We start from the raw sequence: 17,063 nt of genomic DNA, 5'->3' as shown, positions 1-17,063 counted from the left end.
TCAACATGCTTCATATATGGAGCAGCAAACTTGAGAAGCAGACGATTTTTAGGATATAAACTATATATTATTCGATCCGCTAACTACCGCTCACACATAAGGACCTCAATAACATTGAGAGATACACGATCTATACGTGTTATGTGCCACGTTTTATATCTGGAATATTATGGAGAAACTTGGGAAAATTGTATTTTAAATGGTAAACAATCAATCACAATATTGCCTCTATATTAAAATATGCAGACATTTCCCCAAATAAAACACATGGAACTAATATTACCAAAGGTAAACGAAAACTGCACATCGATTTTCCATTATTTCATTGATTTGTTATCAACTGCGCATATAATTTGTGAAATATAAATGTCCAATCACGAACTGCTTCAGTCCCTTCTCACGGTAACGATCATAGGACCAAAGAAGACTAGTATGAAGAGAATGTTATTCAGATGACAATTTAATACAGTCACCTATTAGTGAATTCATTATCTAAGCGATGAATGTCCATCTCTTCATAGGTCCATGGTAGAAATGAGGGAACCAATGACGTCACCCACCTACTATTTATGCTATTTCTTTTGCATTCTGATTCTGGGATATTTTTCCTCATTTATCCTTTAAAAAAAATGCTTTTTAGCCTTTATTCAGATAATATCACATTTTTCATACATACAAGGGTAATAAATAAAATATACAAAATAAATCATGATACAGGCGAAATAAGGTTAAGCGCCCTCTATTTGGCGTCACATCTTGCTTGCATTCATTTATTGGGCGTTGTGGCGTGCGCCTGCACAGTGCAATCAAAGCGACATTGGGGAAGAACTGATACAGAGGTTGGAGGGACGTGCCCCGGTCACGTCTTTCGGATGGTGACGTACGTAAATAATCAAATATAATTGATAGGCCTATACACGTCTGTTGAAATGCAAACACGCATCATTACACACTAAACCACATCCATACATCACAACAGACAACGACTTGACTTTTAATGCTTTGACGTTTTCCAGTTACTTGTTTTCTTATTTTCTTAACCGAGTTCATACATACGTGCGTATGAAAAAACGGGACAGTTTTGAAAAGTATATAAAAAATTGTTTCAAATAATGATATCTTTATTTTTATGTTAATAGATGCTCTGAAATCTATCTTTGAAATGCCATTTAAAAAAATAAATTTTGTTCATGCTTGAGCGAACACGGGACGTTTTTGTTGGGGGTTCAAAAAGAGGCTTGCGCCAAAATGGCAGAATATGAGTAATATCATGATCAGACTTCTTGCTAGTCAGCAGACTTCCTCTTCACCTTTTCATTATCTTTGCTATGATTTTCGAATTATGCTGTAAAATTTTATTTACAAATTTATTTATTTATTTACTTGAAATATTCTGGTTTTTTTTCATTTAAACTTCTTTTACCTTTGAATTTTCCTTCATAAGTAAGAAAGAAGACTTTTGTCAACGCAAGCAAAAAGGTTTGCATTATTAATTGGGAGAACTTGTAATTATTCAAATCCTTTTATTATGTGAAACAAATTATGTTATGGTACCTTTAAAAGACACAAATCCATTTTCAAGGGGTCATTGATTCCTTGACCAAGTTTAATTATGTGCTTGACTGGACAAACAGGAAAGGATTCATGTCTTTCAATGGCAATGGTGTATTGAGTCAATTTTGAAGGAGCTAGATATGGCAGATCGGGTAAAATGTATCAAAAAGATGTGAGCGAGCGAAGCGAGCAAGCAAAAATTTCGACCTTTTTTATTGGCAATATCTAATTTTGTGACAAATTTTGACATAATATTAAGAAAATAATATCATATTTCACTTTCTATCTTTCCTTAAATTTCCTTTCCACTTTTTTTCTTGGTCATGATTTTTTTTGGGGGGAAGCATCCCCGAGCCCCCACCCATCTGTATTGCACTGTTCAAAGGCACCATAACCTTTGTAGCACACAAGGAAAGGATTTGAAAGAAAATACACGCTCTCCCATACTTCGGTTGATTTTTTTTTGCTTAAAGAAGGAATATTCAAAGCTAAAATATATATATAAATATTAAAAATATTAAAACAGAACAATTTAAACAAATAAATAGATTTTAAAATGAATTTTGACCGCATAATTTGAAAATTGTGGCAAAGATAATGAAAAGGTTAAGAGGAAGTCTGCTGATTAGCAAAAAGTCCGATCATCATAATTATTTATCATTTTATGCCGTTTTGGCGCAAGCCTCCTTTTCAACCCCCGACAAAAACATTCCGTGTTCGCTCAAGCATGAACAAAACAATTTTTAAAATTGAATTTGAAAGAAAAGACTTCAGAGCACCTATATTAACACCAAAATATAGACATCATAAATAGAAACAAAAAATTTTATACTTTTCAAATCTGTCCCGGTTTTTTTTTTGATACGCAGTGTATATAAAATAGAAATAGTCTGCTTTGGCATATGGAATAAAATAATCACAAATAGTTTAGTAAATTCCGTAGAAATAAAATCGTAGTGGTATATCAGTATAGAGATGAATGGAGCAATAATGATTTATATCCCCAATAACCATTGCTTGCTTTTCAGCGAAATAAAGTTATTAATGATATTTGCACAGAGGGGGTTCTAGTTTAATTTGCCCATGAAAAGGATTTTTAGCTGATCTGCTATTGAGCCAGAGTAATAAACCTGGATCATCATTTTTAGAGCACTGAGAGATTTTCATCATAACCATCATGAATAATGTTATCATTATTAATCAATATCATTCATTAACATTTCATTATCAATATCAATATCAGCGTTATTCGTTTTCTCCTCCTCCTCCTTCTCCTCCTCCTCTTCTTCTTCTTCTCCTTATTCTTCTTCTTCTTCTTTCTCTTCTCCTACTACTAAGAAATCAATACTATACATAGTCATTATCATGATTATCAAGTTATAAATCACTTTCGCGCAATTAAATCTGCCCTTTAAACTCTATATATTCATGATATTAGATATTAGTTTTATTGTGCCCATATTTAAAGAGTCAACCTGTTGAAATATGCTACCGGTAGAATTATTCTATTTGTTAGCTTGTCGATCTACTGTAATCATGGTAATGTCGACCTTTTATATCTATATGCTTAAGCAGTGGCGTACGCAAGGGGGGGGGGGGTGGTTACAGGGGTTCAAACTCCCTTAATTTTATTTTATTCCCAAAGCCCCCTTAAGAAATCAACCCCCTAAAAAAAATTTGAAGACTTTTTTAGGGGGCTGGTCTATTTTTTTAAGGTAAGAAAGGGCGTAAAATTTGTGGTGAAGACCTTAAAAAAATTGTTTTTGCTTGTCATTTTTTTTTGGGGGGGGGGGGTAGGAAACGACCTAAAATTGGTGGTGAAGACCATTTTTTATGGGAGGGGGTTGTCAGCATTTCATTCAGCTTTAACCCCCCCCCCTTTAAAAAATTCATGCGTATGCTACTGGGCTTCAGATGGTTCGTTTGACTTTCCTTGATACTTTTTGCTATTCTCCTCAGCTCTCTCATGTTTGATACTTTCCTTGGTAAACTCCGGTCTTAAAATGATATGATTTGAATAAAAACAATAAAATTACAAACCTATCAAACCTATCAACTCTGCAACTATTATAGATTGAGGTTTATGGCATGGCAGAAAAAATAACAAAATCGACAAGTGACTAAAATTATAGTAAAATCGCCCTCAAATCTCCCCAGTGATCAGAGTCTGCAGTATAAATTTTGTAAGAATTCAACATATATTGAGAAGGAAGGTAATCGCTGAGTCAGTGGTTTTCTATCTTTCTTTCGAGTAAGCCTTTGCCCTCTAAAGCCTATAAAGACTATATTGATGCATTGAAAATAATACTTCTATATGCATTATTACCCTCCTCCTGACATCGAGATACAACGCAAATCGTTAACAAGTGGAACGCCTCTGGCAGTCTCGCCTGCATTGTATACGCGATTTGATATAGTAGCATTGCTGACTTTAAAAACAGCTATTGAATAATATTTCACAAAAAAAAATAATATGATAATAAAATACTATATGTTCATTGACCAAAAATGGCCTTTGACTATATGATCATGTGACCTAAGACGTGTGCAAAATAATCATTCATACTTGATTACACTTATGTCTATGTTACTTTCATGAACTAGATCCATAAACTCTAGTTATGATGCCAATTTCAACAAATACCTTACGCGGCCAAAGCTCATTGATCTTAAGTGACCTTTGACCTTGGTCATGTGACCTGAAACGTGCACAGGATATTCAGGGATACATGGTTGCTCTTATATGTCCAAGTTTCATGAACTAGATCCATGTGATGACAATTTTACAAATACCCCAACATTACCAAAGTTCGTCGACCCTAAATGACCTGACCTTAAACTTGCACAGGATTTTCAGGTATACTTGATTGCTCTTATATTTCCAAGTTTCATGAACTTATCCATAAAAAAGATATGATTTAAAGTTATGATGACAATTCCACAAATACCCCCAACATGGCCACAGATCATTAACCCTAAGTGACCTCTGACCTCAGTCATGTGGCCTGAAACTCAGCCATACCTTAATTTGGCGCAAATCGAACTTTACATCACAATAAAAAAAATGGTTCGGTGTAAAAATGACAGAGGCAATAACGACAGAGGTAATAATGGCAGAGGTAAAAAGGCAGGGGTAATAATGGCAGAGGTAAAGATGGCAGGGGTGAAAATGGCAGACTCGTAATAATGGCAGAGGTAAAAATGACAGAGGTAATAATGGCAGAGGTGAAAATGGCAGGGGTAATAATGGCAGAGGTAAAAATGGCAGGGGTAATAATGGCAGAGGTAAACATGGCAGGGGTGAAAATGGCAGGGGTAATAATGGCAGAGGTAATAATGGCAGAGGTGAAAATGGCAGAGGTAATAATGGCAGAGGTAAAAATGGCAGGGGTGAAAATGGCAGGGGTAATAATGGCAGAGGTAATAATGGCAGAGGTAGTAATGGCAGAGGTAATAATGGCAGAGGTAATGTTGGCAGAGGTAATAATGGCAGAGGTGAAAATGGCAGGGGTAATAATGGAAGAGGTAAAAATGACAGAGGTAATAATGGCAGGGGTGAAAATGGCAGGGGTAATAATGGAAGAGGTAAAAATGACAGGTAATAATTGCCGGGGTGAAAATGGCTGGGGTAAAAATGGCAGAGGTAATAATGGCAAAGGTGAAAATGACAGAGGTAATAATGACAGAGGTAAAAATGGCAGGGGCGAAAATGGCAGGGGTAATAATGGCAGAGGTAATAATGGCAGAGGTAATAATGACAGAGGTAATAATGGCAGAGGTAATAATGGCAGAGGTGAAAATGGCAGGGGTAATAATGGCAGAGGTAATAATGGCAGAGGTAATAAAGGCAGAGGTAATATTGGCAGAGGTAATAATGGCAGAGGTGAAAATGGCAGGGGTAATAATGGAAGAGGTAAAAATGACAGAGGTAATAATGGCAGGGGTGAAAATGGTAGGGGTGATAATGGCAGAGGTAATAATGGCAGAGGTAATAATGAAAGAGGTAATAATGGCAGAGGTAATAAAGGCAGAGGTAATATTGGCAGAGGTAATAATGGCAGAGGTGAAAATGGCAGGGGTAATAATGGCAGGGGTGAAAATTGCAGGGGTAATAATGGAAGAGGTAAAAATGACAGAGGTAATAATGGCAGGGGTGAAAATGGCTGGGGTAATAATGGCTGGGGTAAAAATGGCAGAGGTAATAATGGCAGAGGTGAAAATGACAAAGGTAATAATGACAGAGGTAATAATGGCAGAGGTAATAATGGCAGAGGTGAAAATGGCAGGGGTGAAAATGGCAGGGGTAATAATGGCAGAGGTAAAAATGACAGAGGTAATAATGGCAGGGGTGAAAATGGCAGGGGTAATAATGGAAGAGGTAAAAATGGCAGAGGTAATAATGGCAGAGGTGAAAATGACAGAGGTAATAATGACAGAGGTAATAATGGCAGAGGTAATAATGGCAGAGGTGAAAATGCCAGGGGTAATAATGGCAGAAAAATGACGGAGGTAATAATGGCAGGGGTGAAATTGGCAGGGGTAATAATGGCAGAGGTAATAATGGCAGAGGTGAAAATGACAGAGGTAATAATGACAGAGGTAATATTGGCAGAGGTAATAAAGGCAGAGGTGAAAATGGCAGGGGTAATAATCGAAGAGGTAAAAATGGCAGAGGTAATAATGGCAGAGGTGAAAATGCCAGGGGTAATAATGGCAGAAAAATGACGGAGGTAATAATGGCAGGGGTGAAATTGGCAGGGGTAATAATGGCAGATGTAATAATGGCAGAGGTGAAAATGACAGAGGTAATAATGACAGAGGTAATATTGGCAGAGGTAATAATGGCAGAGGTGAAAATGGCAGGGGTAATAATCGAAGAGGTAAAAATGGCAGAGGTAATAATGGCAGAGGTGAAAATTACACAGGTAACAATGGAAGAGGTAAAAATGACAGAGGTAACAATGAAAAAGTTAAAAATGACCGAGGTAACAATGGAAGAGGTGAAAATGGCAGGGGTAATAATGGCAGAGGTAAAGATGGCAGGGGTAATAATGGCAGAGGTAAAGATGGCAGGGGTAATAATGGAAGAGGTAAAAATGACAGAGGTAATAATGGCAGAGGTAAAATGGCAGGGGTAATAATGGAAGAGGTAAAATGGCAGGGGTTTTAGCGGGAGAGGTATATGGCAGAGGTAAAAATGGCAGGGGTAATAATGGAAGAGGTGAAAATGGCAGAGGAAATTATGGCCGAGGTAAAAATGGCGGGGATTTTAATGGGTGGGAGAGGTAAAAATGACAGAAGTAAAAACAAAGAGGTATATATGGCCAGTCGTAACCCGCATGCAATAAATTGTCAAAAAGCCCCCGCATGTACATAGATTAAAGGGATGGTCCAGGCTGGTGATATTCATATATCAATAGTGTAAAATTCACAAAGCAAAATGCTGAAAATTTGATCAAAATCTGATAACAAATAACGAAGTTATTGAATTTAAAGAGTTGGATTATTACAGTGAACAGTTCTAGGCATGTCTTTATGAATATTCATTAAGTGGGCTGATGACGTCATATCCCCACTTGTTCTTTTGCATTTTATTATATGAAATAAGGCTTATTCAAAAATTTTCTTTTTCCAAGACCTAAAGCAGTTCGATTGACAACTGATTAAGTACATTAGTTATTTATTGTCGCAACTTATTTCATCATAATGGAGACACATCATTTACACATGTATGAAAAAATTAAACATTTATGATTTCATGTAATAAAATAAGAAAAAGGGTAGTGGGGATGTGACATCATCAGCCCACCTAATGTATATTCATGACGATGTGCATATAACTGTTTTCACAAAATATTGATAAACTTTAAAATTCAATAACTTCGTTATTTGTTATCCACTTTTGATTAAATTTTCAGCATTTTTCTCTGTGAATTTTACTCTATTTATTTAGATATAAATATTTCCAGCCCGGACCATCCCTTTAAGAAGTCCATGTCACGGTTAGGCATTTCATCATATCATTTTGTCTTCATGGGCACGTCGTGGTCTAGTGGCTCTGACTCTCGCCTTTGAAACAGAGGGTCGTGGGTTCGAATCCCAGCCATGGCGTGTTTTCCTTCAGCAAGAAATGTATCCACACTGTGCTGCACTCGACCCAGGTGAGGTGAATGGGTACCCGGCAGGAGTAATTCCTTGCATGCACTGAGCGCCGGTGATGGTAGCTCGAGCTAAAGCCGGGGTAATAATAGCAGCGCTTTGTATCCTCAGGCAAAAAGCGCTTTATAAATCCAGCTATTATTATTATTATTATTATTAAAAATGCTATTAACGAATTCGGTGGAGGTGTAACTTGAGGGCTTGAAAAAAATTATTATTATTATTATTAAAAATGCTATTAACGAATTCGGTGGAGGTGTAACTTGAGGGCTTGAAAAAGAAGTCAGAGGACATATATTTCTTCGATTAATTTATCTGAAGCAAAATGAAACTGCAATATTCTCATGCATCTTTTTATAACATTCCTTTTTGTCTGGCTGGTTCTTGTGATCTAAAGCTTTGCCAGGTTTACCGATAAAAACAGGAAGATAAAACATGAGAGAGGTGGAGGGGCGGGGAAAACAGAGAATATACATGGGAAAGCTTAGACGTTGAAATTGTCACGAACAATTGTGGTTAAATATTTTGTCCTTCTTTGTATTTTGTCTGTACTAATCTTTATTAAATATTTGAATGACAATAACCATGCATTCCCAGGTTTGACACCGAATTTGTAACTTAAGAAAATCAATAATTTAATAATCTTGTTTTGACGGGAAAACCAGGTTGGAGTAGATCGAGGGTCTGGTTCAGAAACTTTGAATGAAAGAAGACTCTGGACCTTTACCACTGCATCCAATATGATATTAAATATAAGCGCCTTGATGATCATAACCCTTGGAAGCGGGAGTGCTGTTGGGTATTTTGTACACCATTAAGCAGCACCCCCCTGGAAATTAGGTTGGTATGCTAAAATGTAGAGATCTGACACAAATCTCTGTTATTTTTGGACAGAAGAAGAAAAAACTTTGTTAATTATCTAATTGTTATTATTTTTTGTTGTAATTTTTTTCTGACCTAAATGAACTTCAAATAGGTGGAGTAAATCCTTTTTTGGTCATTTTCCCCTTCTGATTAAAACCCCCTTTCGTTTTGGAGTGAAAACTTTTTTCTTGGCTTTTTAACAAACCAGCACCCCATATGTCTTGCAATAAAACTGTTTTACCTTTTTTTTAAACAGACATGTGGTTGGTCCAGGCCCATCTGAGAAAACATTCCCCCCAAATCAGGCCTACGCAGCCCAATAGAGGTAGACCATGCAGTTTGTATTAAACCGCGACAAACGGAATTAATAGAAAAAATGGCACGGAATTCAGAGAGATTCTATTCTGTTATTCTTGTCACCGACAGAAACGGAAATTTAATGTTTAGAACAGCGAAGAACACGGAAGATGGGGGAGGGGTCTTTAATTTGCTTAGTCTACACAATCTCGGACCTACCATAATACCCGAGTCGATACCTGTATCAAGTCAGGTGATCAGAAGTTTTATTGATCGAAGTGTCGAACGTCCATTCGTAATAGGGTCCTTGATTGATCTAGTGTATTGTTCTTTTTTTTTTTTGTTATACGACGACACTCTCTCTCCCCCTCCTCTCCCGGCCCCTCTCTCATGTCTCTGTAGCTTATATAACGGCAAACATGGAGCATTTTCGCCGTAAAAAAAAAGTGTTTACATTCATGTACATTGCAGGGCCCAGAGCATGCAGGTCTCGGGTCTGGTCTCAGTCAAGACCAAAAGTCCCGATGACAAAGCCCCATAATGAGAGTGCAGTCAACGAATATTACGCGGGGGCTCGGGCGGAGGGGGATCGAGGTACCCGGGGGAGGTAGAGGTACCCGGGGGAGGTAGCGAGAGTTATGAATGGCTTGCGCGAGCACATTATCGATCATACACACAATTACAGCATGGCATTGTCCGGGGGCGCGGCATTGTGCGTAAATTTTCTTTCCCATTATGGGCTCTCCTATCTAGCTATTAGAACGCTTTAGTTTTATTGAATGTCAACAAGATCCTGCGTCTGCATATACAGGCTTACAGCTACCTGGCGGTTTGTAAAGAAAGGTAAAAGATCTGGACCTGGCCCTGCATGGAGATCGAGCTGAAATCATGAAATTTGACGACATTCTCCTAACTCTGGGGGAGTTTGGCCGTTACCAGAAGTACATCTATGTCCCCCTTTTCCTGCTCTCGATACCGAGTGCTTTCCATGCGATATCTATCGTATTTCTCGCTGGATCGGCTGATCATTGGTGCAAGGTGAGTTTGTGATTTCACTTCAGTTTTATTGTATATAGAGTCTAGTCAGTGGCGCATCTACGCGCAGTCGCGTAAATTCGGTCCAAGCAGGGGGGGGGGGGGTTATATCAATATATTGACCTGAAAATTCAAAATTTTGGGGACACCCAAAACAAGGGGGTGTAACTATAACCATGAACATAATTCTGCCATCTTTCAGTCAAAGGTCTATGACGATTTTTTACTGTCAGTTGTTTTGTTGTGATATAAACTACTGAAGTAGTCTATACATTCATATTGTATGCGAACTTGGAGCGGGCGAGCAAATTTTCAGTTCTTGGAAGACAGAATGATGTAAAAAAAAAAAAAAAAAAAAAAAAAAACACCTTTCAAGGCCAGGGGTGTGGAGTTAGGGGAGAAATGCGGCGAGCGAGTGTAGTGAGCAGGCCTTAAAAAGTTGCTTCAGTCGTTTAAAATAACGTGCATATAAAGAGGGAAATAAGGGCAACTTATCAATAACGAAAACTCTTGAAGAAAACGGGGAAAAAAGAGCAAATGAGGATTTGTGCAATCGAAACAAAAATAGTGTATATATATATAGTGAGTGCTTGTATTACCGACCGGCCTTGTATTACCGAACGCGCGCATCATACGCAACAGAAAATATTTTCATACGCTCAAAATTTTGCAACATCCTTCCAAAGAGAACTTGAATAGAAAGATGATGAAAAATTGTAAAAAACACATTTTCAAAGTCTTAATATTCTAAAAATAATAAAATATGGTCAAAATAGCTCATCAGTGTTTTTGTTGTTTTCTCAACTTTTCCCATAAAAAACACACGTTCGGTAATACGATACCTTTTTCAAGTGACCAAAATATTGCACATGCGAAGAGGGGTCCGATTGGAAGCTAATATCGTAAAAAGGACAAACGATTTCGGCAAAATTCTTACATACTGAGATGCAAAAAATCCAATAAGAAATCGATGGTTCTAAAGCAAGAAGCTGAAACTATTTAAAGTCTATGTCATTATGTTTCACTGTTCAACCAGTTATAAAAATGTTTTAAACGTTTTGCTAACGTAACTTCCACTTAAATTTGTCTGTCGGTATGCAGGGCTCTATTGGTAAGAATCAACATTACTATAGTAATCTCGAAGTTGTTCAAGTCACAGACATGCTGGTGGCATTCAAGTGGTTTACATTTTCTAACGCTAAACAAATGGGCGGGGTTATTTTTTTTTTCTCTTCTTTTCTTTAACTTAACGAAGAATGTATAATCAGAATGATATAGTTCATCAATTTTCTTTTTTCACTGAAAACCAGTTATTGTGTGTGCTTGCATCTATTGCAAAATACTTAACAAAATATTTTGTTTGTTTATAACCGATGTTATACTTCAATACTAAGATACAAATATTCCAATCCTTTGTTAAAAAGTTTAATCTATTTTAGACAAGAATCCATTTCATTCAATTTGGTTAAAATCATTATGTTTCACTGCTCAACCAGTAATAGAAATGTTTCAAACGTTCACTGACTCCTACGTTAATTGATCTGATGGTATGCAAAGTAGTTGTTGTAACTTGCCTTAGTAAACTCGCAATTTGACATACCAAGTTATTTGTTTCAATCAAATGTCTTTGGTATGAATTGTAATGGTTTTTAGTACAGTTCACCGTACAAGCTTTTGTGCATGAAATCAATAAGAGGTGAAACACCCTTTAATCTTTGTACAATAACTCCAAATGCTAACTTGGAAAAAAGAGAGAGGAATAGAAAGAGAGACGGAATTTGACACATTGTCGTGCAGCTTGGGACTTTTTTTTTCTTCTTTTTTTTTCTGAAAAAAAGAAAAGGAATTTTGCGCATTCAAAAATTACGTTTAATTCAAAGAAATTGTAAAACAACAAAATATTGCGTCATGGTGGTCTGCGCAGGAGCTTTATTGATAGTTCCTCTCTATTTTCCTCTGTTGATTTCAACAGCTCAGGTTAGTTTAGGTGCTATTTTTCGTCTTCCTCTTGTTGATTGTGGATCTTTTTTTTTCTTTTCTTTTTTTATTCATTGTTATCAACACCCGTTTCCATTGATCCATATATGTAGCGCACCAATCAATTGTAAGAATCATTTGCATAAATGATCGGCTGTGGGTTCTTGAGACATCGAGGTTTTTCCCCCTCCTTTTCTCTCTCCAGCTCTCTCATTCTTTTTTTTTTTCTTAAAGAGAGCATCAAAGCATTGATACATATATTTTTTCTTCGAAAAAGATATTCATCGTTGTATAAAAGAGGTTGTAACGATCATGTCCAATGCTATTGGCAATTTGAATTTTTTTTATTTTTATTTTTTTTTTTTAATTTTTTTTAATGGTTTTGGCTGCTGTGAAGTCGGTTTTTTTTTTTCTCCAGAAAATAATCTATTTCCTTTTCATTTCTATTAGATAATGCCTTTTTTTATTAGGCTGATAAGAATGAATCGGGTTTATTGTTTAAGTATTTATGATAAATAACCAAGAGCATCGGGTGTTAAGGTATAGGGAGGGGTGGGCGTTACACAATTTAGAGTGTCTTATGTTTGAGTTAGGTATGTCTTTTCGTGGTCAGTTTTTGTCTGTGTCGTTTTTCTTTTTTGTTGCTTGTTTCTTTTCTTTCTCTATCTTCTTAAGGTCAGTTTGCAGTGACACTTTGATCATGATCGACTTCGAGTGGGGTAGACCGTGGAGGGAGCCATCCATTTCTCATCCTATGTAGTGTCTTTTCAACATATCCTTAAATGAATAAATCTGTTTGTAATTTTATTTCTTTAAATGTAAGGGGGATTCGAGAGAAAAATAAGCGACAAAGTATTTTCAAATGGTGTAAGGACAAAAATGGGCATATAATCTTTTTACAGGAAACTTTTAGTACTCAAGAAATAGTTAGGAACTGGAGTTCATTGTGGGAGGGGAATTGTATTTATAGCCATGGTACAAACCATGGTAAAGGAGTCATGATACTTATTGCTCGAGGGGTCAACATAAAGATAAAACATACAATTATTGACCCAAATGGCAGATACATTTTCATAATCGGTCTGTTGCAAAATCAGCAGGTTGTACTAGGAAATGTTTATTTTCCTGTAGGAAGTAAAGAACAGGAGCAACTAGATTTTTTGCAAAATATTTCCCAGATTTTGGAGGAGAAAGAATTTAAAAATAAACCTTTTATTATAGGAGGGGATTTTAATATGACGAGGAATATACTTTTAGATTACAAAGGAAGTAGCATTAATAAAAGAAAATCTAGGCTTAGTATTGATTTTGAAAGTTTTTTGGATAATCATAAGACAATAGATATATGGCGATTTAGAAATATCGATAAGATGCAATACACTTATCATCAACAAAATCCTTACATGCAGAGCAGATTAGATTACTGGGTGATATCAGACATTTTTGTTGAAAAAGTATCGAAATGTGAAATAATACCGGCTTTGTCGCCTGATCATTCTGCAATAGAATTAAATGTTAATTTTGCCATTACTCACCCTGTTATAAAGACAGGATACTGGAAATTCAACAATAGCCTATGTTACGATGAAGAATATGTTAAAAGAATGAAAGAGGAAATAACTCGTCTAAAACTTCAGCTGTCTGAAGAGATTATGGATAATAGAATACTGTGGGATTATGTTAAAATGGAAATTCGAAATTTCACAAGAAAATATTCTAAGAAAAAAGCTAAAGAAAGAAAAGAGAAGGTTGATAAGTTAGAAAAGGAAATTATGAAATTGGAAGAGAAAGTTCAATTACAGCAAACATCATCGAACACAAATTATATTTTGATTGATCTTTTGGCAAGAAAAAGAAGTGAGCTAAAAACAATATATGCGTACTTAAATGAAGGTATAAAAATCAGATCTCGAGCCCCATGGTTTGAAAGTGGAGAACGAGAAACTGCATATTTTAAACAACTGGTAGATTATAATGGTCGGAAAGGTTTTATTAAAGAACTTAAAGTTAATGGAAATGTAATTAATGACGAAACTAGTATTTTAAAAGAAATAAAAGAATTTTATTCTTCCTTATATTCTAAAGGAGAGGTAGAACCTGGTGATTGTTTTTTTCCTAGTAACTTACCAAAACTAAGCGAAAACCAAAGAAATCATTGCGAAGTGAAAATAAACCAGGGGGATTGTATTGAAATTTTAAAAGAAATGCAATTAAATAAATCACCAGGAAATGACGGTTTAAATGTCGAGTTTTATATTACATTTTGGCAGGTAATAGGTGACCTAGTCTTAAATGCTTTTAATGATGCTATGAAATATAAAGAATTGTCACCTTCACAAAAACAAGCAATAATTACAATTATACATAAGGAAGGTAAAGATCCGATGTTTATTAGCAATTATAGACCAATTTCCTTGCTTAATGTAGATTATAAAATCCTAACCAAAATACTTTCTAAAAGAATTAAGACCATTTTGGATAATATTGTGTCAGGCGACCAAGTAGGTTACTTAACTAATAGGAATATTGGCGATGCTGTAAGAATAATAAACGATATGATTTTTCATACATCAAATTTTAATAAACCAGGATACTTAGTTGCAATCGATTTTGAAAAGGCGTTTGACTCAATTTCACATTTTTAGTAACTGGGTTAATGTTCTTTATACCAACTCGCTGAGTTGTGTCTTTAATGGGGGGAAATCGACCGGTTATTTTGCAATCGAGAGGGGGCTAAGACAAGGGGATCCCCTCTCCCCTTACCTTTTTATACTTTGTATAGAATGTTTAACGCATTGTATTCGTAATGATAATTTAGTAAAGGGTATTCGATTTGGTGAAACGGAAATTAAACAAATACTTTATGCTGATGATATGACTATATTCGTAGAAGATTTAGATTCAGTATATAGACTAGAATTAATTCTTGAAATTTTTAGGAAGACATCTGGACTTAGGATGAACAAAAATAAAACGTTTATTTTGCCTCTGTAAGCCTTACTCACCCTTTCCCTTTTGGGAAACAAGTTGATATGGTTAAAATTCTAGGTATTGTCTTTTCATTAAATCCTGACGTTGCTGAAGAAATGAATTATAAAGAAATATTAAGCAAAATTAAAAAGTTATTAAATTGGTGGAAACAAAGAGATCTAACTTTGTTTGGAAAGATTCATCTGCTAAAAACATATGCATTTTCTAAATTGATTTATGTAAGTTCTTTAACGCCTATGCCGGAATGAGCTTTTAAAGAAATTGAAGAAATTTGTTTCGACTTTTTATGGCGAGGAAAAGATAAAATTAAAAGAAACACATTGTATCTGGGATATAAACAAGGGGGAATAAAAATGCTCAATTTTAAACTTTTTGTAATGGTACAGAGAGTGATGTGGGTCAAAAGACTGGTAAACGGTGACCAGAAAGTGAAATGGAAAAAATATTTCAAATTTCTGCTAAGACCATTAGGTGGTAATTTAATTTTTTACTGTAATTTTACACCTGATATGATCAATATAAAAATTCCAAAGTACTACCAGGAAATGTTAAGTATTTGGTTTGATATAACTGTGTTCATCAAAGAGGACATAAGTAATAAAAGAAATGAAATTTTTTTCAATAACAGGTATATTAAAAATGAAGGAAAAGCGTATTTTCATGAAAATATTTTCTTAAAAAACACATACAAATTGCACCATATTGTAGATGAACACGGTGAACTTAAATCAAATACTTATTTTAGATCTATGGGTGTAAATGACGACGAAATAGTAACAATTAATGAAATATTTGCACATGTTCCTGTAGAATGGAAAGTCGAATTAAAAAATAATACCTTAGTTGATGGTTTGAAGATTGAATTTATTTTCTTTAAAAATGTTTTCCAGTTTGAGTCAGTTTGTTCAAAACAGCTGTATAGATCATGTATAAACAAGATTGCCGACACTCCTGTCAGTTTTTACAATCTCGAATCGTCATATAACATGTCTGAAAAAGAAATTGAAAAAGTATTTTATCGTCCAAGATTTTGCACATTAGATAATAAGTTAAGAGAGTTTCAATATAAATTATTATACAATATTATCTTTGTTAACCACCATTTATATAGGTTTCGATTTGTATCGAGTAATGAATGTTCTTTTTGCGGTAAAGATGAAGAAACTTATAGACATATTTTTTACGAATGTGAAATGGTTAAAGTATTATGGAAATTGTGTAGCAATATATTAAAATTTCCGATTCTTAAAAGCTTACAGTGGAAGGATATCCATGTTGGATTAGAAGAGACGACAGAAAATAGACAATTATTAAATCATATCATTTTACTTATCAAATTTTTAATATATCACGGAAGGGGGAATCATAAACTACCAACTGCTGAAGAGATAAAAGTAAAGCTTTTTAAAAGTAAAGAAGAAGAAAAGAAAATTGCTATAGAGCGAAAAACATTAACACAGCACTATAAAAAGTGGGAACACCTAAAAAGCAATTAATTAAGTAGGATGAGGAAGGGATGGCTTTATCCGGTTTGCACACGTGCGGGGTTGGCTGGTCTGTCTGTCACTATAAACTCCGCTTTTCTTTACTTTGCATGTTACTTATCTCCTTTCTTTCTTTCTCTTTTTTTTTCTTTTTCTCTCTCTCTCTCTTTCTTTCTTTCTTTCCTTCTTCCTGCTTTTCTTATTTTTTGTATTGTCTAATTGTTTTGTGTCTTGTCTGTGTGTGTGGGGGGGGGGGTGGGTGTGAGAGCGATTTCGTTCTTTTATGGGCGTGTGTGGGGAGTGAGCTCTCGAACCCTTTCCGGGTTTTTTTATATTATAAATTTCATTCAGTTTAATCAATGTCGAGCAATCAATTTTCTGCATAGCTATTGTATGATTTTGTGAATTTATATTGGTTATTAATTGTTAATTTTTGTTACTGAATTTATCCACTGTATATCATATATGTTAATACCATGACATGTACGATTATTTGTATTATGGATAATTATTTGTCTTTTGTGAACAGTGTTTTGTTAATATTGATTTGTAATATTTTACAATGTACCATTACTTTGAACTGAATGATTAATAAATATTATTACAAAACAGGTAATTGTGTATTTATGGTGAAAGTTTGGTGAATTTTATGAGAATAATGTGTTTGATATGATTGAATTCATGAAAAGTGTTCGGTAATAC

Source organism: Lytechinus pictus, chromosome 4, assembly GCF_037042905.1.
Source record: "Lytechinus pictus isolate F3 Inbred chromosome 4, Lp3.0, whole genome shotgun sequence".
Classification (NCBI taxonomy): Eukaryota; Metazoa; Echinodermata; class Echinoidea; order Temnopleuroida; family Toxopneustidae; genus Lytechinus; species Lytechinus pictus.
The sequence above is the reverse complement of the archived record's forward strand: the minus strand, read 5'-3'. Positions refer to the sequence as shown.